At 34.6% G+C, this 26,532-nt stretch overlaps 1 protein-coding gene across 11 annotated transcripts in view; it reads right to left on the bottom strand.

Annotated features, from left to right (window-relative positions):
* The window catches only part of Lrch3 (leucine rich repeats and calponin homology domain containing 3), a 165,863-nt gene that overhangs the window by 119,747 nt on the left and 19,584 nt on the right, over window positions 1–26,532 (bottom strand). The gene's annotated exons all lie outside the window — the stretch shown is intronic.

The following is a 26,532-nucleotide window of genomic DNA, read 5'->3' as shown; positions in this document are numbered from 1 at the left end:
GTTCCCTCCATTGCCCTTTCTTTTTTGTGGTGTTGGGGATAAAACTCAGGCCCCTGAACATGGCTAGGCAAGCAATCTCTGTTGGGAATCTTTTGGGAAGATCCTTAAATGAGAACATTCTCTAGATGGAAGACTTGGCTAATATATCCTCTGAATACCTGCACATATACAAATACCTTGTTTTAACCATAACAAATAAATGATATTTTGGCTAGATAATGACACAGTTCTTTTCTTAGTAATCTGTAGATGCTATTTAACTACTTTCTAGTTTCTAATGTCCTATAAAAAAGTTCAGTGCATATCTTATTACCCTTCTTTTGTAAGCATCTTGTTATGCCTGCCTACCAACACTTAGTCTGAAATGCAGTGAACTCATTTAATCCTACTTTCCAAACCAGATTTGTCTATTTTATCTTTAGTGAATGCGCCTCCTACAATGGCTCTTTCTACTTCTTTCTATGTTTTTCTATTTTGATATATACACTTCTAATTACTCTTCTAGATTATGAATTTGAATTTAACAAAAATCATTCTCTCCACAAATTATAGAAAAGTTTTCCCTCATCCCTTCTTGTTTCAATTCTTTTATGGTATAATTAGAAGCATGCCACTTTGTTTCTCAGGAGAATTTCAAGATAGTTTTGTTTTGCTTCTTAAATTTGTCACAAATCTCTTCCAGGAGTTCTACTTCACTGAAGTTAACTCATTCTGGATGTTTTCCTTGTTCACCCTTTCCTTGGCTATTCAAGTACTTTTATAAGGATTATGTTCTTTGATAATTCATGGCTCTCCGCTTCTTTAAAGCTCAGGTCAAGCTGCAAGGGTACAATGAATGGCAGTTAACACCAAACTAATAGAAACAACTTCTAAAAGAATTGAAATCAAGCTTTCCATCTGGGACAGAGCTAATTCTGTGAACTCACAAGTTTAAGATAACTGTCTTTTTGTTTGATTGTAGTTGTAGATGGACAGAATGCCTTTATTTTATTTATTTTTATGTGGTGCTAAGGATCGAGCCCAGTACCTTGCATATGCTAAGCAAATGCTCCACCACTGAGCTACAGCCCCAGCCCTGTCTATAGGCTTTTTTTGCCTTGTTTTCTGAGACCAGCATGTCCCAAGACTCACACATTCCCTAAGGACTATGCCTGCCTGCCTTATGATAGTAACAGAAGTTGGGAAAGAGATCATTATTTTGCCAAAATGCCTCATCATGCTATATTCACTTGGATAAAATTAAAGTCCAGGTAATAGTAACCTTTGAGTACTTCGATGTGATTCTGCAATCTATATTTGGAGTAAAAATGGGAGTTCATAACCCACTTGAATCTAATGTATGAAATATGATATGTCAAGAGCTTTGTTATGTTTTGAACAACCAATAAAAAAATAAATTAAAAAAAATAAAAATTTACCAAAAAATCACCATGAATAACTTCTTTAATATGAAGTACAATTTTTATCAATTCCTATTTAAATTATATTAGTATACTTTTAAAAGTTGAAGAAAGAAATTATTAATGTCAATCACAAACTGCTCCTTAAATATTTAAGCTGAATCCAGTAAAGATAATTTCAGGCAACAAATTAAAATTAAGCAGAGGTTACCTTAGCTAAGCAGAGAACGCTTAATATTTGTGTTATAAACCTAAATTATTTAAAAGTCCAGTTTTGTCTCCAAACTAATGAGGAAAAAAAAAACAATAGCTAGACATATACTAAGTTTAAATGCATGTCAATAAACAACTATTCCTTATTTTTTTAAGTGATTAGAGAATTTAAAACATAATATGTCTACTTTTTTTGTGCCTGTGGTATTAGCAATGGAACTTAAGACCTCATGGATACTAGGCAAGAGTTCTACCATTGAGCTATATCCTAAGTCCTTCTTATTCTGAGATAGGGACTCACAAAATTGCTTAGGATGGTCTTGAACTTGCCACCCACCCAGCTGTTAGCTGGGATCACAGTATGCCATTGTGCCTGGCTAACTGGTCTACTTTTAAAATCATAATTTTTAAAGGTTCTCATGTTTTTGGCAAGTAGTTTCTTGTTTTAAATGAGTAATCTTTTTTAAAAAAATATTTTTTAATTGTAGATTGACACAATTTTTTTATTTTATTCATTTATTTTTATGTGGTGCTGAGGATCAAATCCAGTGCCTCACACATACTAGGCAAGCACTTTACCACTGAGCCACAACCCCAACCCCTTAAATGAGTTATCTTTTAATATGCTATAAAATCATAAATGAACAGACAGAATTAATAACTTGGGTAGATGGATCATCTTATGGAAAATACTACAAAATAATAGTTTGTAAAGGATATGTATTATCATAGTCTCTCAGAGGGAACAATGTTATAGCCAAAGAAATGTGATTAAAGAGGAAAAACAAATTTCATCCTTTTCAGCTAAAAAAAAAAAAAAAAAAATGGATGTTTTATTCCTAAATCTCTTTTCCCACTTTGTATCATGTATTGAATTATCATACTATACCTCATAAATATGTAAAATTATACCAATTAAAAAAAACTTTTCCAGTTATAAAAGCAATGCATTTTAACTTCATAAATATAAAAGACTGCATTGAAACATATATGCATTCAAAGAAGTGAAAAATATTCTATTCAATACCTAGAAGCCCCAGTGTAGCTGTTGCAGATGACCCCTTCCCCTCTCTCAAACATGTAACCAATTTACTAATTTTTGTGATAATTGTTTTCTTTTTAAAAAAATACTTATTGTTTTTTAGTTGTAGATGGACATAATATCTTTATTTTATTTTTATGTGGTGCTGAGATTTGAACCCAGGGCTTCACATGTGCTAGGCGAGCGCTCTATCGCTGAGCCACATTCCCAGTCCCAGTGATAATTGTTTTCTTGATAGTTTTAGTTTTAACCCTTTATAATCTGTAGGTTGGTCTTCTATATTAGTTTCCTATCACTGATGTGACAAACTACCACAAACTTGGCTGGGGCTGTAGCTTAGTGGCAGAGCGCTCGTCTAGCATGTGTGAGGCACTGGGTTCAATCCTTAGCACCACATAAAAAAGAAAACAAAGGCATTCTGTCCATCTACAACTACAAAAAAAATTTGTTTTAAATTTAAAAACTAATAAAATTAAAAAAAAAAACACCTACAAACTTCTTACTACACAATTCTAAACATCAGACGTTGGAAATGGGCTCCTTAGGTGAAAATCAAGGTGTCAGTAGTGTTGAGTTTCTTTCTGAGGCCTCTAGGGCAGAATCCATTTCCTTCCCTTTCCAGCTTAGAAACTGCCCACATTGCTAGGCTCACAGCCCCATCCCTCCATCTTTATGGTAGTACTGTTAAGCCAAATTCTTCCTATGCAGTTATCTCTTAGCTATTCCTTCTCTGCCTCCTTCTTCTACTTTAAAGCATCCTTGTGATATGGTCTGCCTCCCACATGTGCTCCTTGCTCCAATGGTAAGGATATTCTTATTTTAAAGTCAGCTGATTAGCAACCTTAATTTCCCTTGCCATGTTATCTGATATATTCACAGGTTACAGGTATTGGGAGTAGACATCTACATAATTCTGGATGGCACAATTCTGCCCTTAATACCTCTTAACTTTCTAAAAGCAAAATAATACAACATGTGTATTCTTTTGTGGCTTTACTCAACATTTAGACCCATTCATGCAATTGTATATTGCAGTAGTTCCTTCATTATATTGTCTTCATAGTATTCTATTGTATGAATCTGCCACAATTTACTTAAGTATTCTACCAATGATGAGCACTCTGATTATAATACATTGATGTAGAAATATACCTAGAAGTGAAAATACTGTGTAATAAGATACACAGGCGGAGGCAGGAGGATCTCAAGTTTGAGGCTTGCCTGGGGAACTTAGCAAGACCCTGTCTCAAAATTAAAAAAAAAAAAAAAAAGATTTTTTTTTTTTTTTAAAGGGCTGGAGTGTTGTCAGAGGAACTCCCCAGTACTCCTCCAAAAATTATATATGAATATATGTGTGTGTGTGTGTGTGTGTGTGTATATATATTTTTTTTTCAACATCACAAGATGTTTTCCAAAGTGGTTGTATCAATTTAAAATCCATCAGCAGTGTACAAAGAGTTCTTATGGCTGCACATTCTTGCCCATGCTTGTTAGTATATTTTAATTTTTGTACAGCAGCATCTCATTGTGATTTTAATTTTCATTTCTGATTATTAATTATATAGAACAGTTTTTCAAATGTTTATTGGCCCTCTAGAATTCCCTTCGCATAAGGTGACTGTTTTGAGTGTTTTTTTGTTTTGTTTTGCATTGCTAGAGATTGAATCCTGAGCTTTGTGCATGTCAGACAAGAGCTCTACCACTGAACTACTCTCCCAGGTTAAGCCTTTTGGTATGTAAGAGATCTTATAAATTCTGAGTCCTTGGTCAATTATATGTGTTATAAATATCTTCTTCCAATTTGTGGTTTAAAATTTCACTCTCCTTCTGGTATCATATGATGAAAGACTTTGCTTTTAATAAAATTTTTTAAATTAATATTTTCCTTTATGGTTTTTTTTTCAGTTTTAAAAGAAATCTTTCCTCATCCAAGGTCATAAAGATATTCCCTTCTATAAGTTTTATAGTTGTTCATCTCATTTAATTTATTAGGAATTAATCTCCTACTACAATTTGAGGGAGGAAGGCAACTTCATTTTTTTCCCATGGGAATATCCAATTGTTCCAGTGACAGTTACTGAAAAGACCATTTTCTGCTCCACTATTTCTCTATAATGCCTTTGTCAATCATCAGGTCTCTATATTTGTGTGGGCTTGTGGGGGGCTCTCTAATTGGTTCCATTGCTCTATCTTTATATCAGTACTACACAAACTTTGTGTGTGTGTGTGTGTGTGTGTGTGTGTGTGTGTGTGTTGCTGAGTACTGAACCTGGGCAAGTGTTCTACCATAGATCTGTATTCCTAGCTCAGTACTATACAATCTTAATTACTATAGTTTAGTGATAATTCTTGATATCTAGTAATAGTATGTCACCATCTATCCTAGCTGGCGACCTAATGCTGGGTTCACAAAATCTGACTATTCCAATAACTCAAGAAAATGACAAAGAAAGCACACAACCAAAAAAAAAAAAAAAAAAAAAACTTTTTTCAAGATTCCAGAGAAAGCTCTGCGACCTTAAGTGTCCTTGGAAAGACAGAGAGCCACTGGAATTCTTTATTCTTACATAGGGAACACACAAGGGGAGGTTCAATGGAACATTCAATCTCAAAAAAGGGCAAAGGGGTAGGATTACAAAAGAACAGGTGAGTGTAGCTCAACTCCTCTGGGTATTGCCTACTCCTAGGGCCACGCCTTGTTACCTGAGCAAGGGAAAATTCGTCCAAGTCATGGCCCTACCATGCCAGACTACAGTGATCTTTCAGATCCCAGTGGTGCATCAGGACTTTAAGGTGCGTGCATTTGGAGTGGCTCCCCACAATAGTAGTGGAGTATTACTTCCTCTTTGTAGTTCTGTCTGTTTTTTCCCCAGATAGAGTCTCCATGTGTTGCCCCAGGCTGGCTTCAAACTCCTGGACTCAAGTGATCCTCATGCCTCAGTGTTTGTAAGCAGATGAAAGTACAGCCACTGAACTGGCTCCTTTATAGTTCTTAAACTGTGTCTTGGCTTTCTAGGTCCTTTATATTTCCCTAGAAAATTTTAATTGGACCTATTATCATAAAAAAAGCCTTTTGAAATTTTTACTGGCATAACACTGATTCAACCAACTTGAGAAGAAACAACATCTTTGCAATATTGAATCTTTCAATCTATGAACATAGTTTAGTTTTCCATTAATAAAAAGCTTCTTTAATGCTTCTCAGTGAAGTTTTGTAATTTTCCTTTAAGAGGTCTTTCAAAAAAATATTTTGGTATATTCCCAAGTTCTCATAATTTTATGGAAGACATGTTTAAAGTTTTATTTTCTAACCATTTATTACTCATATATAGAAATAATTTAGTGTTCTGTTATTTGCTACCTAAATTTTTAAAATTACATCTTCCTTGTGGAATTCAGTTTTTTGTAATTCTTAAAGTTACCTCTGTTATTCCTATTAATACTATTTGCTTTGAAATCTTTTCTTTTGTTGTGGTAGGCACACTTTAATGTGACTTCCATTATCCTTGTTTATACCTTGTACAATGCTTCTCCTCTGTTTAAGGGTGTGTGGAACTTGTTACTTGCTTCTAACCAATATGACAAAAGTGATATGATGTCACCTTGGTGGTATGTTACATTATATAAGATTCCATCTTGCTAGCAGAATTGCTTCAGTCCCACAGCTGCAAGTAAATAAATTCTGTCAACAACCTGAGGGAGATTCTCTCCCCAGTTAAAGCTCCCTATGAGAACTCAGCCCTGGTCAACAACTTGATTGTGATCTTGTAGCAGATCCAAAGGCCATGCCTGGAATTCTAATTCAAAGGAATTGGACATCTTTTAAGCTGCTAAATTTGTGGTAATTTGTTATAGGGTATAGAAAATTTATACAGCAAATATTTCCACAGAATACTTTTTTCTATTCTTCAATTTCAACCTTTCAGGATCCTTATGTTTGAATGTGTTTCTTATAAATAGTACATAAATAGCTCTTCCTGTAAGCGGCCTGAGGTGATCTGTGAAAATGGTCAGACCCAGAAAACCCCACAAAATCATACAACTCAAGAGGTTCAAATCTTCATGTTCACTTTAACAACACCTATGAAACTGGATATCTGAAAAGCCATCAAGTACCTGAAATGGCACTTTAAAGAAGCAATGTGTGCTATATTGGCGTTACAATGGTGGAGTTGGGAGGTGTGCCCTAGCCAAATAGTGGGGCTGGACATAGGGACAGTGGCCCAAAAAGAGTGCTGAATTTTTGCTGCATATGCAGAGAATAATGTGAACTTAAGGTACCCAAACCATCAATATCCTTAATGTATATGCAACTTAGGTGGTTGCTCCAGATTTATATCATTGCCTTGCTCTCTATGATTAAATCTCTCATTTAAAGATTTATTTTAACGGGGTAGGAATCATGGTGAAATGAGTTAAGACATCATTATCCGAAGTAATTGTATGAAGACACGAATGGTGTGAAAATACTTTGTGTACAATCAGTGACTTGAAAAATTGTGCTCTATATGTGTTATATGAAATAAATTGCATTCTGCCATTGTGTACAACAAATTAGAATAAATAATTTAAACAAAGATTTATTTTGAAAACTTCTGTCTCCAGCAGCACAAAATTTTGTCTAAAGATTTTTATAAACATGGTCTGCTGTCTCACCACACTTCTGGTTTATCTTTATACTTTATTCCCCCAGTGCTTTCAAAAGAAACTTTTTCTTCTACCAATAGTCTGTAACTTTTTGTGCGCCATGGACCTTTTTGGTAGTATGGTTCATTATCCAAATGATTGCCTTATTAGTGGTTAATGTGGTTTGTTGCCTACTTTTGTAATGAGGGAAAATGTTAAATTTCAGAAGTTGAAACAATGATAAAGTTGACAAAACAAAAACAAAAAATAATTTATATTTATGTTTGGATTTTTAAAAGGGCTGTGCTATTTGTGACAGATGCAGTTCACTGATCTTTGAATATCTGTGCTCTCTTCTTTTTTACTATGAGAATCTCAATTGTGTTGAAAAGTGTCAAGTGTGGAAAAATTGTGCTCTATATGTGTAATATGAATTGTAATGCATTCTGCTATCTTATACAACAAATTAAAATTTTAAAAAATGTAAAGTGCAAACTAAACCAAAACAGTCCCATTTTATTAATCACTAAAGTCAAAACTAAGGAAATAAAGACATAATTTTTATGAATTTTGACTTGGTACCTAACCTTGATACAGAAAATTCTCACTTATAGACAGTGTTCTGATTTTATATGTAAATTGAATGTCTGAAAGTTACCTCTTGTTTTACCAAAAAGGGAAAAAGATTTCTTAGCTTTGGGGACTAAATTTACACGATAATGTCATTGAAAATTTTATATATTTGAAAATATGCTTCTTTTCCATTTTTTCCTATCTTAGTACATGATGCTTTTGTCCACACAGTTCCTTAAATCAGCATTTTAGAGTAATTCCAACAGCTTTCTCTTTCCCCCAATCTAATCTTATCAAAAAAGTTTAGTGTCTTGGCCCAAGACATTATAATAATCCATGCATTTCTCTTATTCTCCTCTATCATTGCCTCTTAAGATTATTCTAATGAATCAAATCAAACAACACTTAGAAAATTTATATAGAGTAAAATGCAAAAACATCAGCATACACCAGATTCCTAAAGGTGACAGCAACAGATCAAAAATGAACAGCCAGGCTGGGTGATGCACACCTCAGCAGCTTGGGAGGCTGAGACAGGAGGATTGCAGGTTCAAAGCCAGCTTCAGCAACTTAGTGAGGCTCTAAGCAACTCAGTGAGACCCTGTCTCTAAATAAAATGCAAAAAAGGGCCGAGGATGTGGCTCAGTGGTTAAGTGCTCCTGGGTTCGATACTTGGTACCAAAAATAGAGAGAGAAAAACATAAGAACAAATAACAACTCCTTCCAATTATGCTCTACTTTTAAAAGGCAGAAAAATATATTATATAATTACATATATATTTAAGATTTGTATTAAAATATTTAAAAGTTTCCTTATCCTTCCTTATCCTGGAGAGGTTACCGTATGTTTGTGTCTCTAGAGTTAGCCCCCTTTGACTTCACACATACAGATAACACCAGTATTGTTATACAAGCCTCTTAAGTTTCCATCTCTGTCAGTGTAATCAATCTTAGGTTGTTTTCTAGACTGCAAGCTCAACTGAGATTTGCCAAGTACTATAAAAAGCCACAAACTGGATCATAAAAAATTTTTCAATTAAGCTATTAAGTTACTTCTATGATTCATATTCTGAATGTGGCCTTGGTCTTTCAAAAGCCATTCTCTTTTCTTCTAATGTGAGTGACACAAGCCAACAACTCTTATCAATCTTTGGTATTGCCCTTGAAAGTATAATTCAGTTGACCAAAGCACAAAAAGCCTGTTTTGGCCTGATACATTTATAAATATGAGAAATTTTTGGGTACAAGGAAATAACACGGATGTTTCAATTGATTAAAATAAATATTACAATGAAAAAAGTTTATCTCTTTTGCAAACTCCTTATTATTTTCTTGATTTACAAAAAGCTTACCCTCAAAATTAAACTTATTCTAAAGATATTTAGGTTTTTAAATAATATGCTAAGCAAAAAAAAAAAAAAAAAAGCCTAAAAATTTAGCTGAGCATGGTGCTGCACACCTATAACCCCAGTTACTTTGGAGGCTGAACAGGAGGCTTTTGAGTACAAGATCAGCCTGGGCAAGACTCAAGAGTGAGAGTTAGGGGTGGGGCAGGGGCGGAGGGAGGAATCTAAACTACAGTAAAAAACAAAAAAAATCTTCAATATAAATGGGAGAAGAAGCCTAAGTTTGATCACTTTATGCTCACACAGCAAATTTTATTATTATTCCTGATAGACAAATCATAATTGTATACATTTACAGGTTATACTATGATATTTTATGTATACAATGTGGAATGATTAAGATACAATTTTACTTTTATGGTTTTTTGGTTTGAAGAAATACTATATAAGCTTCTGGGCACAGCGGTATACCTCTGTGATCCCAACAACTCAGGAGGATTTGGGATCACAGTCCTCCTGCTGAGGCAGGAGGATTGCAAGTTTGAGGTTAGCCTCAGCAATTTAGCTAGCAAGACCCTGTATCAAAATAAAGCATAATAAAAAGGACTTGGGCTGTAGCTCAGTGTTAAGTGCCCTGAGTTCTATCTCCAGTACTGAAAAAGAAAAGTACTTTATAACCTGGATTGAAAATAATTTATTTTCTAAGGAGGTTTAGGCAGGCAAATTGCTTAAGCCCAAATGTTCAAGGCCAGCTTGGGCAATATACTAAGTCCCTATCTTGGGAATGGGGGGTAGTAGAGAAGGAGGAAGAAGAAAAGACAATTTATTTCCAAATAAGTAAGTATTGTGGTAAAATAAAACAAATCTAACTATTAAGTAGAACAAAATGTTTACCTATAGATACATATTTTATGATTAAAAAACAGCTTCAGAGACATATTTCTTCCATTTTTACTGTAACACTCTTCACAATAGCCAATAAATGGAAACAAGTGTCCATCAACTGATGAAAGGATAATGAAAATATGGTACATATATGGGATGGAGTATTATTCAGCCATAAAAAAGAAATGAAATTTTGTCATCTGTGACAATATGGTGAAATTGAAGATCATTTTATAAAGTAAAATAGGCACAGAAAGACAAGTACTGCACAATTTCACATGTGGAATATAAATAACGGTTGGTCTCATAGAAGATGAGAGTACAATAGCGGTTACCAGAGGCTGGGAGTGTAGGAGGGTGGGAGGGAAGGGGAGAGATACTAAGTTATGGTTAAATAGGAGAAAGAGGTTCTGATAAGCTCCTGCACAGGAGGACAGGGGGACAACATATCTCAAAGGCAGAAGACAGGAGTTTGAATGTTTTTACCACAAAGAAATAAAAGTTTACAGAGATAAATGTTTAACCTAATTTAAACATTATACAATGTATAATATGTTAATATCACCTGATATTCCATAAATATGTACACTATCATATGTATTAGTTAAATAAATTTAAAGAAAAATTAAAATAAATAACTGACTAAATAGATACACAAATGAAAACAAAAGATGTAAATAAATACATAAAATCTGAGATGAATTACAACTGTAAAAACACTGTGCTTCAGGAATATTTACAATATAATGGCCTTAGACTTTTTATCTATCCTGATGTACAAAAATGTTTAATTTATGATATTCCTTTCTATTTAAAAATATACAAGCAAATTTATTTATCTATTTATCTCTTATCTGCATGGATTTACAAATTTTCATTTTACTCAGTGGTTTATATAATCCAGTAAAGTCCTTATCTATTTTAGTGCTCATATTGTCCCAGACTTGTGCTTATGGGAATTCTGCTTCAGACTAGCTGCTATATCTTTTTGATATGTCACCATTAAAGAAAACAAAACAAACAAACAGAAATTCCTTTTATTCTGGTACAAGATGTTTCAGGCTTATATTGTAACTTCTTTGCCCTAGTTCTGAAATCAGCTATTTCTTACCTTTGTGTAACAGAAACTTTTGTGGCAAGTAGAACTGAGTGTGGGGGGAGAGGAGGAGATAAACCAGCAATTCTGAAGGTAAATGCAGAATTAATTGAATGATATTGTTTTAAACTACTAAATTTTGGAGGGTTTTGGAGTGGCTCATTAAGCATCAACAGAAAAGCAAATCAGAAATTGGTACCTAAAGTGGAGTACTACCCTAACAAAACCCTAAAACATCTGGCACTGGCTTTAGAATCTTAGGGGTCTCACAGGATAAGTGACCACTGGAAGATAGTAAAAATAACAACAACAACAACAACAACAACAAAAAACATTGCTACTGAAGACCACAGAAGAGGACTCTAGTCCTGCTCTAGCAGAACAATTAGAGAAACAAACTATAATGAACAGTAAAGTGATATAAAAGGTACTTATAAACCTATAAGTACATGTGGCTTTGGGAGACTTCTGTTTTTTGAAGTTAGGAAATATATGACAACAAAAATCACTAAATGTTAATCTTAAATTCTTGGGGATAGTGCTGGGGATTGAAGCCAGGGCACTGGGCATGCTAAACACGTGTTATTGAGTTTCACCCCAAGCCCTCTATCTTAATAATAAGAAAAGGTATGCACATATTTAGATATATACATATATAGTCCAGTAATTTTCTGCCTAATTTTTCTCCCCTCATTTATTTTTAGGTATTATTCAAATACATTATATATTTTTCCTTTTCATATAATGCAAAGGAAACAAGAAAAGGCAAACTTGGAGGCTATGGCAGGAGGTTCCCAAATTCAAACTCAGCTTCAGCAACTAGTAAGGTCCTAAGCAATTTAGTGAGAACCCCTGTCTCAAAATAAAAAATAAAAAGTGGGCTGAGGGTGTGGCTCAGTAGTTAATCCCCGGTACCAGGAAAAGAAAAGAAAAAAACAGATTGAAAAACAAACAATGGACTCAATTTTAGAGTCTACAAACTTCTACAATAGTTTTTCCTCCTTTAAAATGTCTTAAATTGCCATGCATAGTAGTGCATGCCAGTTATCCCAGTGGCTCGGGAGGCTGAGGCAGTAGAATCTCAAGTTCAAAGTCACAGCAAAAGTGAGGCGCTAAGCAACTCAGTGAGACTCTGTCTCTAAATAAAAACACAAAATAGGGCTGGGAATATGGTTCAGTGGTTGAGTGCCCCTGAGTTCAATCCCTGGTACCACCCCCCCCACCAAAAAAAAAAGTCTTAAATTTTTCAACTTTCAAGATTGCTGATCACATAATCTGCCAAAATGTTTTTTTAATTTTAAAAATTTTTTTAGTGTTGTGTATGGACAGCATATCTATACTTTGTTTATTTTTTATGTGATGCTAAAGACTGAACCCAGAGCCTCACATATGCTAGGCCCCTCTTCTTTCTTTTTTCCCTTTCTTTCTTTCTGATTTGGCACTGGAGATTCCAATCAGGACTTTATACACGCCAAGTAAGTGCTCTACCACTGAGATACATGCTCAGGCCTTTTACAATTTTTTAAAATTTTCAGACAGAGAATTGCAAAGTTGCCCATGCTGGCCTTGAACTTCCAATCCTCCCATGTTAGCCTCTTGCCTCAACCTTCCAACTGGGTGTAATTACAGGCATGTGCTAAAAAGGTTTTCAAAACCATACCCTGAAACAATTAAAGAAAAATATTTAATTGAGATGAATTGAGATTGTACTCCTGGCTCTACAATTTATTGCCACCTTAATCTCTAGAACACTGCAGAATCTCCTTCCCTAGCAAGTTCAGTGCCATGCTTTAAAGTATCTAACCTTTTTTTGGTAGGTGATACATGCTAAGAGGTACTCTATTCTAAATTATCTCTTTTACCAACGGTTCGATAGTTTTATAATTTTATTAATTAGAAGCTACTTTCTGGAAACAACATGCAACCCAAAGACATAACAGAAATGTATATTCTGGTTTTTGTTTGTTTGTTTGAATGGTGCTGGGGATAGAACCTAGGGCCTCACACATGCCAGGCAAGTGCTATCAATGAGCTACACCCCACACCTAAATGTGCATTCTTAATCCTGGGAAAAACTACTGGGAAACACTTATTAACTGCCAAGGCATTTTCTCTTCTATCTAGTTTCCTGTCTACTTCTGTTGGAGGCTATGAAGATCACAAGGAAAAGAAAGGCAATATAATTACTTTACTGATATGATATTGTATACTTCTCATAAGTGGCAAGAAAAAGAAATCTTTAAAAATGCCAGATTCCTTATATTACAATGGCTTGTTAATAGCAAAAATTTTTTAAATAATTACAAATATCTAAGCAATATTTCAATGTTTAACTCAATAAAAACTTCATTTCTCCTTAGAAGCTGGCACAATTTCAACTTTTCTTTCAGATATAGAAACATTTTTCAGATGTAGTATTTCAGATTGTAGTATTGCAATCATCACTCTTGATTCTTCCTAAATTGCCTGAAGTAACTTTCTTTTCTTCACAGACAAGTGACTTTTATTCCACAGGAGCCTGAGATCACAACTGACCCACTCTATCCAGTTATACTCTTTTTCACTCCTATTCTTCTTACTTTCATTCATGAGCTCTCAGAAAAATTAATATGGTGACAAATCTGTTAAAAGGAACCATTTATCTGGATCACAACCAAAGTAAATTCAGTTGAACTAATCAATACAAATATTTTCAATTTAAATAACTTATTATTCTATATACCCACAACAGATAATGTTGAAATCATTCAGTTCTACATGGAGTTCAGTTTTGCCAGCTGTTCTGTATAAGCAAGTAATATAAAGTACACAAGGAAAAGGAACCAAAGAACATACTTCCCAAACCTCTTGTTTAAAAAAATAGATTCTGGGTCATTGTGTACTGTGTGTTATCATAAATGTCTGTAGTCAGACACTTTTAAGTATGCTCAGTTCACAATGTTCTCATTTCATTCTCTCTCATTCAGAGGTGCTGACCATTCCTCCCTCTCAGATTTTCAGTCATATGTGCCAGCCATTTTTAACCTTGGGATCCTCTCAAATTAATAGTGAACTTTGAGCTCCTCAAGTCATGATAATTTGGTAAATTCCTGCCCCTCCTTCAAAGAACCATCTCTTTATACTTCCCCTGATTTGCACTCAGGTTCTCACGTTGTATTCCATTACTCCACCACAATCGTTATCACATGGTGTTCCTCATTAAGTTAAAAATTTCTTGAGACCAAGACATTTTGTGGCGTTTGCAACTAACAAAACACATTATTCTCAAGCTTTTCAAGGAGATTCTGGGGACAGAACCCAAAGACTCACCCATTCTAGGAGAACTCTTTACCACTGAGGTACATCCCAGCCCCATTTATTTGTATTTTTTTGAGACACAGTCTTGTCTGGGTCAGCCTTATACTTGCAATCTGCCTGCCTCAGCCTTCCAATCTCAGGTTTATTAAAAGATCAAGTTTATTTTCTGGAATTAAGTTAACTTAGTGTGCTAACACTGGATATTTCATGTTAATCAAATCTCTAAGTTGCTATTTTATATCTTTTCTTAAAAATTAGATAAAGTATTTCTGAATAAACAGTTCATTTGGCATGAACTAAACAATTAATTTTTAAAATGGGGGCTCCATGAACGGAGGCACCAGAAAGGATAAAGGATACTGTCATACAGAAAATGTTGTGGAAACACATCTACACATCCTGTCAGATCACATTTATGCTGTCACCCAATGCTCTGCAATAGGAATAATAAATAATGTGGGTAATCTGATAAAGAATTAAAATCCAGAATATAAGAAGTACCCCCTAAAACTCATAATAATAATATTTAAAAGACAATTTAAAAATGGGCAAAGGATTTGAACATTTTTCCAAATAAGATATACAAATGATCAATAAATGTAAGAAAAAGTTTCTCAGTATTACCAATCATTAGGGAAATACTAATCAAAGTCATAATGAGATACCACTTCTCACCCCATCAGAATGGCTAGAGGAAAAAAAAATTAGAAAATAACAAGTGACGGGAAGGAGAAGGAGACACTGAAACACTTGCATAGTGATGGTGGGGAGTAAAATGGTGGAGCCACTGTAGAAAAGAATATAAAATTTCCTCAAAACATTAAGTACAGAAATGTATTTATGATACATATGATCCAGCAATTCTACTTATGGATATACAACAAAAATATCTGAAGGCAAAAACTTGAACATTATTTGTATGTCAATATTCACAGCAACATTATTCACAAAAGCCAAAAGGTATAAATAACCCAAATGTCCATCAGTAAATGAAAGAAAAAACAAAATTTGGCATATGCATACAATATAACATTATTCAGCCTTAAAAAAGGAACATAGTTCTGATACATGTTTCAACATGGATGAACCTTGAAAACATAGTAAGTGAAAAAGGCCACACCTCTGCTGGGAGCCATTAGCCAAGTAGGTTCTAGCCAAGGAGGCAAAGAACCTCACCCCCCCACTGGTGCATAGACCTATCCACAAGTATGGCTGTATGCTGGACCGGTAGTCAGTGACGGGTATGATCCAATTGCAGTGGTATCAACCTAAGACAGAAGGCTGACGCCTAAAGGTCAGTTTTCTGATGACGGGTAAGAACCATATGTTGAATTGGACAACCTACCAGGCACAGTCCTTAAGCCACATTACTTGTAGTTTAATTAATCAGAAGGGGGGAGATGCTGGGAGCCATTAGCCAAGTAGGTATGACAATTTCCTTGCCAGCGTACCCCCATGTTGCTTAGTGGAAGGTGACCTTGCTCAAGGACCAGGGTGGATCCATGTTTAGGGTGTTCCCGGTTTAGGATAATCCGAGTTTAGGGCGTTGCCGGTTTAGGAAGATTATTCCTGCAGGGAATAGGGCGTATCCTGCTGCCTGAGTTCCTCTTGAGTTCTTAGGGATTCAGACAGTATATTTGGGAGAAAGAAGCCCAGTGGAGGTGGATTTGGGCAGAGAACGTGGATTTCCCCAGAACGTGTTTGTAGATGGCCAGTGTGAGATGGGGAATGAAGAATTGCTGTTTGAATCTACAAAGCTGTGAGTGGCTCGTGATTTGTGCCCAGCCAGACTGCGGCACACCTCAAAGGATAAATATGTCTGATTCCATTTACATGAGGTGCCTAAAATATTCAAAGTCATGAATACATAAAGTAGGATGGTTACCAGGAACTGGGGTGGGAGGAAGGAATGAGGAGTAGTTGTTTAATTGATATAGAGTTTAAAATGATGAAAACGTTTTATAGACAGAGTCATGATAATTATATGACCATGTGACTGTACTTAAGACCAGTAAACTATACACTTAAAATAGTCAAAATGATAAATTTATGTATATTTTCATCAAATGTGTTGTAATGAAAATAGAGAAGAAACGTAATCCATCTTTTTTTAGTGATATGTCTGTTACAAATCTCTAAAATCATAGGCTTTTCTAATAAATATGCTTCAACAATAAACTGAACATTACACAAATCACAGCACCAAAAATCCAAAGTATTCCTGAATTTCAAATCTCAAAAATTAGTACTACAATTGTATAAGAGAGACTGGAAGTTGTTTATTCAATTCTTTCCTTCCTAACTCCATCTTTCTTTGTAGGGGAAAAAATGTTTTAATATTTTCTTCTATTCAGTCATGTAATTCTGACAGTACGATTTATTTCTTTAAACCTCAATAACTAAGCCAGGAAAACTTAGGTTCCTTCCAGTCCAAATACAGTTTAATGGTTTGAACAGTATGGTATTTATTAAGAAATGCTAGCACTCAAAAGTCTTATGTTCTTCTAATAACTCCTTCAGGCCATCCCACACAATGACATCATCCTTATCAAATAAAGCCCTTCATGCAATATCCACATACAGTACCATCACTTTGTATGAGAACAGTCATTGCTATGAATGTAAAAAGTATCAGATATTATGAAAAATAATCTGTAAAAGATTTTTTTAAACACTGAGCAATATAAAATTTAAAAGAATATTCTAGGAATAATATCCTTTAATGCATAATAAAATGGTAAATGCAAACTATAAAAAACTTCTAAAATACATTCAATATGAAATATGATAAAAAGTAAAATTCTTAAGGTCAAATCCTTAGAGTATTATTTAACACTAATTATTTAAAATATTAATCTATAACTATCTAACAAACTACAATGATATTATTCATGGTGCTTCCCATAAGCTAAAGAATATCAGTCAGAAAGAACATAAAATTGCCTGTCAAATAAAGGTATTTTGATGACTGTTGATAGTTTCTATACTTTTGAAACTTTCCTTTCAAATCTACCACATTATAAAAACACTCTGTACTTAGGTATTTTCTTTTTGTTTTCAAAAACTATGTTTATAAAAATTTTGTTAATATAAAATGCAATAAAAATCATTTCATTTTAGCCATTATTATGTAACCCAGGAAGGTCAGAAAGAGACTGTTTTCTAATGCTTTTCATTTTGAAGTCATGTTATTTTTATATGACTTACAGTTTATCTTTTAAAAATTGTTAATTTTAATTAAAGAAGTAAATTTATTTAATTATAAAGAAATGCCAACTGGTGATTTCTGCTTCCAGGAAGAAGGATAGATGTATTTTTCCATATTGCTTCTGCTAAGTACAACTAAAAACTCTGGATATTATATATATGTCCATTATAAAATAGACATAAGATGACTCTAAAAGCTTGAAGAAAGATGGCTAGTGACTTTAGGATGCAAGGAACAACAGTGTTGAGTTCACTGGTTTGTGTTTGTTTCTTTTGTCTCACATATCCCAGACTTGGAGCTGACATCTCCAAGTTGCCAACCCCAAAACACCAATGAGCAGAAACAAGACAAAGAAAACAAAAACAAAGTCCCCAACAAAATCCTGCTTTCCTTAGCCAAAAGACCAGAAAAGGAGCAGTTAGCAAAACAGAAAACCTTTTTTTTTTTGTTTTTGTTTTGAAGCCAAGGGTATTTAATGACTCAGTGATAATATTTTAAATGAAGTCTTTTTTTTTGTTCATTTTAAAAATTTTTATTTGTTCTTTTTAGTTATACATGACGGTAGAATGTTTTTTGACATATCAAACATACATGGAGTACAATTTCCCATTGTGGCTGTACATCATGTGGCGTTACACTGGTTTTGTATTCATATATGAACATAGGAAAGTTATGTCCAATTCATTCTACTCTTTCCCATTGCCATCCCCACTCCCTTCTCCCATTCTGCCTGTCCAATCCAGTGAAGAGTCAGCATCTGATTCTCAGAGAGAACATTAGGACTTCTTTGGGGAGATTGGCTTATTTCACTTAGCAAGATAGCCTCCAGTTCTATCCATTTACTGGCAAATCCCCTAATTTCATTCTTCTTTATGACTGAGTAATATTCCATTGTGTGTATGTACCACATTTTTTATCCATTCATCTACTGAAGGGCACCTAGGTTGGTTCCAGAGTTTGGCTGTTGTGAATTGAGCTGCTGTGAACATTGATGAATATAGTATGCTGATTTTAAATCCTTTAGGTATATGCTGAGGAGTGGAATAACTGAATCAAAATATGGTTCCATTCCAAATTTTCTGAGGAATCTTCATACTTTCCACAGTGGTTACACCAATTTGCAGTCTCACCAGCAATGTATGAATGTACCTTCTCCCCCACATTCTCACAAACATTTATTGTTGCTTGTATTCTTGATAGTTGCCATTCTAACTGGAGTGTGATGAAATCTCAGTGCAGTTTTAATTTCCATTTCTCTAATTGCTAGTGATGCTGAACATTTCTTCAGATATTTGTTGACCATTCATATTTCTTCTTCTGTGAAGTGTCTTTATGGATTGGTTGCCCATTTATGGATTGGGTTATTTGCTTTTTGGTATTAAGTTTTTTAGTTCTTTATATATCCTGGAGATTAGTGCTCTATCTGAGGTGCAGGTGGCAAAGATTTTCTCCCATTCTGTAGGCTCTCTCTTCTTATTCTTAATTGTTTCCTTGGCTATGAAGAAGCTTTGTAGTTTGATATAATCCCATTTATTGATTTTTTATTTTACTTCTTGAGCTTTAGGAGTGTTGTTGAGGAATTTGGTTCCTAAGCTGACATGGTGGAAATCTGTACCTACTTTTTCTTCTGGTAGGCACAGGGTCTCTGGTCTAGTGCCTATGTCTTGAACCACTTTGAGTTGAATTTTGTACAGGGTGAGATAGGTCTAATTTTATGTTTTTTACATATGGATTTCCAAGCAAAACAGAAAACTTTATATTTTATTAGTTCTAATCAGTTACACATGATAGCAGAAAGCTCTTCAATTCACTGTATACAAATAGAGCAGAATTTTTCACTTCTCTGGTTGTACATGAAATAAGAGTTATACCATTAGTGCAATCATACATGCACCTACGGTAATAATGTCTGTCTCATTCCACCATCTTTCCTATCCCCTTGTCCCCTCCCTCCCCCTCCTCTTTGCCCCATCCAAAGTTCCTCCATTCATCCTCTGCCCCACCCCCATGATGGATTAGCATTCACTTATCAGAGAAAACACTGGCTCTGGTTTTCTGGGATTAGCTTATTTGGTAAAACAGAAAACTTTAAAACAATAACTGCTCTTCTCTAATCAAACACCTCAGAAACACTGTGGCTTCACCCCCATTCATGCCAACAAAAACTGAATGGGGAGCCTAATATTCTTTAGTAGTCTATTCCCTTTCCTTACCAGGGTAAGGTAGTATCAGAAAAGACTATTTAGGGAGCTGAAGACAGATGGTAATGAGACTCTTTTTTTAAAGTTATAAATGGACATAATATCTTTATTTTGTTTATTTATTTTTATGTGGTGCTGAGGACTGAACCCAGTAAACACGGTGCCTCACATGTACGAGGGAAACACTCAGTCACTGAGCCACAACCCCAGCCCGAGGCTCCCTTTTTTACCATGTGGAAAATGGTAAAGGTCTGTACCAGAAGTCTGTAGAGATCACGTCAGGACCCTAGGTTTCCATCTCTACCCAGCAGTAATAAGGCATCTTCTACCTCCCTCATGGTATAGTGTTAGAAGAGATAAAGAGTTTCTCCACCACCCAATAGTAGCAGCCTCTGTTCCTGTGGTGTTGTTAGTGGGAAGCAGTAAATTTGCTTATACCCCTTTCAGCCAGAAGGGTAATCCATGAGGCCCATTTGGGAGTTGGTAATGCCAAATCAGCCCAATAGAAACAAAGGTCCTCCTGTACACTCTCTGGTTGTACATGAAATAAAAGTCACACCATTAGTACAATCATACATGCACCTGTCAATGAAGGCCAAGTGGGAAATATGGATCTCTACCTCCACCTGGCAGTAATGAGGCAGCCACCTTCTCCCAGCAAGAGTGGTGTCAGACAACACCAACTAAAACAAAAAGTTTTTAAATAAGATCCAAAAAGTGCAGGTTTCAAAGGTAAATATTTGTAATGCCAAGAACCAAGTAAATCTCAAATTAAATGAAAAACAATCAATAGATGCCAACATTAAGGTGGCAGAGAATGTAAGCCATTATAAAACCACTTCAATGAGTAATTATAAACTCTATGTGAACAAATGAAAAACAGAAATCCTCACCAAAGAAACAGAAAGAATCAAATGGAAAATTTAGAACTGAAAAATACAACAACTGAAAAAAACTCAAAGAGCAGGATCAATAGAAGAATGGAGGGCATGGAGAAAAGAAGTAAACTAGAAAAGAACAACAGAGATTATCTAATGTTAACAACAGAGAAAAAGTACACTGAAAAAAAAAATCAAGTGAACAGAGCATCACAGACCTGTGGGGCTGTAACAACCTAACATACCAGCATTCTCGAGGGGGTGGGGGTGGGTGAGTGGACGGCCTGAAAAAGAAGTTGAAGAAAAGTGATTGAAAGTTTCCTAAATTTGGCAAATCATAAATCTATGGGCTCAAGCTGAGCAAACCCAAACATGATAGCCCCCCCAAAAATCTACACTAAGACATATTATAGCTAAGCTTTTGAAAGCTGAAGATAAAGGAAAAAAAAAAAAATCTTGAAAGCAGTGAGAGAGAAACAATAGAAATGATAGTGGATTTCATATTGGAAACTACAGAGACCAGAACAAAGTAGCATGTCTTTCAAATGCTCAAAGAATTGTTCACCCAGAACTGTATATCCTTCAGAAATGAAGAGAAATCAAGATATTTTCAGATAAAAAACCAGAATTTGTTGCCAGAAGATCCAACTAAAAGAATGTTTCAAGAAGTTCTCTAAACAAAAAAATAATAAAAGACCCTTATAACAGGAAGAAAAAATAGAGTGTGTTAGTTGCTAGGGCTCTCATAATTAAATAACCATACATGGGGTGGCTTATGCAACAGAAATTTATTTTTTCATGGTTCTGGAGGCTAGAAATCTGACATCAAGATGTTGGCAAGATTAGTTTATTCTGAAGCCTATCTCATGGAATAACAGACAGTTGTCTTCTCTCTGTGTCTTCACAGGATCTTTCCTTCTAAGGTGTCTTTGTCCTAATCTCTTTTTAAAAGGTCATCAGTAATACTGCATTAGGGCCTACCCAAATTATTCCACTTAATAACCTCTTTAAAGTTCTTATTCCAAACACAGTCACATTCTGAGGTACTAGGGACTGGACTTCAACATACCAATAATAGAGAAGGGGCCACAATTTAGTCCATAATGCACAATAAGTAAAAATGAGTTAAGGTAAGAGTTTTTTACTTGAGTTTTCTAAATTATATTTGATGGTTGAAGCAAAATTTAACATTTTTGATGTGATATGTGATGTGTATTCAGAGAAAAATACTTAAATACAACTACATAATGGAAGGTAAGGGCACCAGGTTTCTATTCTCTCAAAAGGTACATGATACCCACCAACTGAAAAGTTAGGAATATATAATGGAACACCTAAGGCAACAACTAAAAGAGCTACACAATAAGATACACTCAAAAACACTAGAGATAAAAATGAAATTTTAAAAATGTTCAGGAAGTCCAAAGGAAGGCAGGAAAAAGAATACAGAAAGAAAAATAAGAGGGAACAACAATGACAAAAAAATAAAATGGAAGACTTAAGCCCTAACATATAATTATATTAAATAAACATGATCTAAATCTATCCAAAGATGAGATTAGCAAAATGAATACAAAAATATCCACATCAGGGGCTTGGATTGTGACTCAGTGGTAGAGCGCTTGCCTGGTACATATAAGGTACTGGGTTCAATCCTCAGCACCATATAAAAATAAATAAACAAAATGAAAGTACTGTGTCCATCTACAACCAAAAAAAAAAAAATATATATATATATATATATATATATATTACACACACACACACGTCCACAGTAACTATAGTTCACAAGAAACTGATCACAAGAAACTCAAGTATAAAGATACAAGCAAGCAGGTTGAAAGTAAAATATCAATTAGCACTCAAAAATGTGGATGTCTGATTTCTCCTAACTCCCAATACTTGTTTCCCAGTGGCAATCACTTAGCAATGATTCTGGTGTTTTCTGCTATGTTTATACATATTTATACTGCTGTTTCTAGAATTTCAAAATTTTAACATTTCTACCATGGACAATGCCTATTTTAATTTATTATATCCCTCACAATCCCACTGTATAAATTTTCCTCCAACACCCTCCCTATATACCTATATCATTTTCTCTGAGGAAATAAATAATGTTTACATTTTGAGGACCGTATAAATACACATAAATAGGTAATGTACTACTTAAATAATTTTTTATTTCCCCTGAATTTTCCCAGTTTTCTATATACCTATGAATTAACCCCAAATTCTAACAACTGAAAATCTCCTCTTGTTTGAAACAAACCAGGCACTCTATACTGGTCAGCTCTTGATTACCACAAAAAATATCTGAGATAACATTTAAAGAGAAGATTTATTTTGTCTCACAGCTGTAGGGGTCTAAATCCATGACTGGTTAGCCTTATTGCTTTGGGCCTATGGTGGCACATCATGACAGGAGCAAATATCCAGGTAAAGCCTCATGGCTGTGAAGCAAAAGAAAGAAAGGGGCAGGGTACCCATATCCTCTGGTTCTAGGGCACATACTGAATAATATAAAGACCTCCAACTGGGCCCTATCTCCTAAAGGCTCTACCACTTCCCAACGGTGCTAGCCTAGGAAACAAGCCTGTAACACATGAGCCCTTATCCCCCAAATTTTCTTTAAAAAATGCTTATTGGTTAGTGTGGAACAAAACTGGCAAAATTATACTCTTCTATTGTGTGCAAGTATGAATATAACAATGAATCCTACTATTATGTATAATTATAATGTACCAATAAAAAAATGCTTAATGGTATCCCCTGTCCGTCTGCTGCAATCCAGTCCACTTGTTCTCTAGGTCTGTTGCAGTCACCGTTCTTGACATTTTTCTTCATCATGATAAGAGAATTCCTTTTGCTATTCTTCTGTTTGATTTTCCTACTTAGATCCCTATTTACCTAGATCAGATATATCTTTGCTTGAGTTGCTTCTTAAAAAAGGATATAGGTCTTACATGTCTGAAAGTGAACTCTAGACTAACATTTGGCTGATAGTTTCATTCAGCATAATTTTTTCCCCCAGTATTGGGGATTGAATCCAGGGCCTCATACATGCTAGGCAAATGCTCTACCACTGAGCTACATCCCCAGTCCCAGCATAAAATTTTTGATTGAAACTTTTTCCCTAAGAGTTTTCAAGGTTTGCTCCATAGTCTTCAAACTACCAGTACTGCTGTAGAAAAATCTGATACATTTGAGGCCTTTCTTTCCTTCCCTTTCTGCACACTGTTGGGATTTTCTCTTTATCCTTGTTTGACGTAGGGCAGATCACAAAGTCTGGATTAACAAGGAAAAAGCCATATAAACTAAATATTGCTTTCACTTTGGTACCTAAGCAGCAAATAGATAATGCAAAGGACATACAATTTAAAAATACAAGTTACTTTCTGGGTGCCTCCCATACCTGTTACAGAGGCCCACCCAAAATTTAGTGGCTTACAAACCTAATACAGAGTAAAAAAATCAGCCTGGACTGATGTCTTTTATATGTCACTGGACTGAGGGAGAGTCATGTCACCATTCAAAAGTTTGGTTACCACTTCATTGGAGAATTCTTGCTATACCAATCATATAGTTTCATGATCTATTTCATGCACCACAACCCTACAGCAAATTTGTCAATGCACTGTCTATGATATCAGTATTCTGAAATACCACAAGGTGCTCTGATGTAGATCTTTTTTCTTTCTTTCATTATGCAGAACATTTGGTGGGCTCTTTCAATCTAGATACTTGTGTCCTTGGTTTTGTAAAACTGAAACGAACTATTTCTTTCTCCTCTTTTGTATTCCCTTTTTTGTTCTTTCTACAGCCCTAATAGAAGTTAAACCTCTTACATTATATTTTTTTTCTGTTTCTTTTTCCCTACTTTGTTGGAATGTCTCAACTTTATTCTGAGAGATATAATACTTCCAATTTCCCAGAGCCCTTTTTTGTTCTATGAATGTTCCTGTGTTCCTTTTTAGTAGGCCCCCTATTATATTTCATCCCTGCAATATCTTCTTTATTTCCATTCAGAATATCAATTTTAGACTTTAAAAAGTTTCCCCCCCTTTCTTTTCTTGTTGTCTGCACGGTGCTTTTTTGGGTCCCTTTTGTTCTAAATTACTTTGATGTCAGAGATATTCTTCAAATATCTAGTGTTACTTAGTTTTCCTTTCGTATTTAAAAACATAATACTAAAATTTGGTTTGGAAGCTCTGTATGTATGTGTATGTGTATGTATTTGTATATGTGTATGTATATGTATACACACACACACACACACACACATACTAAGCCTTATTGATACAGACTTCCTTTGTAGGGTATAATATAGGCCTGTTTTCACTTGGCATTTATAAATACCACTATTCCAGAAGTCTGTTCTCTTAGGCTTTCCCAGAGATTCCCAAAAGAGAAAAAAAAAATCCAGTCTTCAGCAATGTATATAAGCCAACTGGAAAAGAAGCCTTAAGTGATCTTACCATTCTGTTTTCCTTCCTTCTTTCTTTTTTTTTTTTTTTTTTGTGGTACTAGGGGTCAAACCCAGAACTAGTACATGCTAGACAAGCATTCTAACCTCTGAACTATATCCCCAGTCTGAGATCTTACCATTCTCTACATCAACTGTCACTACACTTTCAACTTGGGAGATTTACTCCCATCTTTAACTATGCCTATACACAAATACACACCCAGTTATAGTCTCAGACCTTTAGAAAATAATTCCCTGTTTTTTTTGACTATATGTTCTTCTCTTTTAAAAGTATAATAGCTGTAAGATCTTTAAACAATGTCTTATTAGAAAAGTTCTTAGGGATGGGATGGCATTTTCTTTTCTTTTTCTCTTTTTTTTTTTCTTAATGGGGTCTCACCATGTCCAGGCAGAACTCAAGAAATCCTCTTGCCTTAGCCTCCCCAGGAACTGGGACTACAGGGATTTATCACTGTGAGCCCAGTTCACATATCATTGTTTTCAAACATTATTTTTTTATCAGTTTGAATACATTTGCTCAGAAAAATTGCTTTTCGTGAATAGCGAATGATTTAGAAAAAGAGCTTTTTCCCCCCACAGTTATATTTTTCACATAGAGAGTAGGATGCTGAAATATGTCTGTAGGCTGATAAAATTCTGGTGCATATTTCCAAAGCTAGCCTGTGAAAAAAAAATTATAAGGAAGTTTAACTACCAAAGTGAAAAATTAAATCAAACTCAGAGCTCCAACTGGATTTAGCTAAGAGATCTATTCTGCAGTCTGAAAATCTGGGTCTTGCTTTGTCGGTGACATACAAGACTGGGACAATGTAAAAGTCACTTAGTTGTGAAATACAAAAACCATGTAATGAAAACAGATGACAATTCTGGTGTTTGGAAAAAGGTATTTTATAAACAAAAGGCATTATTATAACCATGGAAATTTTGCTATCAAAATGAAATTATTATTTGATAAATTCTTACTTCAAATAATAGAAAAATCTAAAGATAACTAAAATAATTTCTCTGGAAGTTTTAAAATTCTTTAAAATTCTTAAAAATTCTCAAAAAATTAAAAATAAAACAGAACTCTTAAAGCATAATTCAGTACAATAAATGATTTCAACAAAAATCTCTGGGAAAGCACAAGAGCAATTATCAGTAACCATCTTAACTGTCTATATTAGGAGGAAAATGTAAATTTAGAACAATGATATTACAATTTAATACTGACATACATATGTATATGTGTATATATATATACACACATACTATAATATAAATGAAATGTAAAACAAG

The sequence above is a fragment of the Callospermophilus lateralis genome, chromosome 10 (assembly GCF_048772815.1).
Source record: "Callospermophilus lateralis isolate mCalLat2 chromosome 10, mCalLat2.hap1, whole genome shotgun sequence".
Classification (NCBI taxonomy): domain Eukaryota; kingdom Metazoa; phylum Chordata; class Mammalia; order Rodentia; family Sciuridae; genus Callospermophilus; species Callospermophilus lateralis.
Note: the sequence above shows the minus strand (reverse complement) of the source record. Positions and strands in the feature narration are given on the sequence as shown.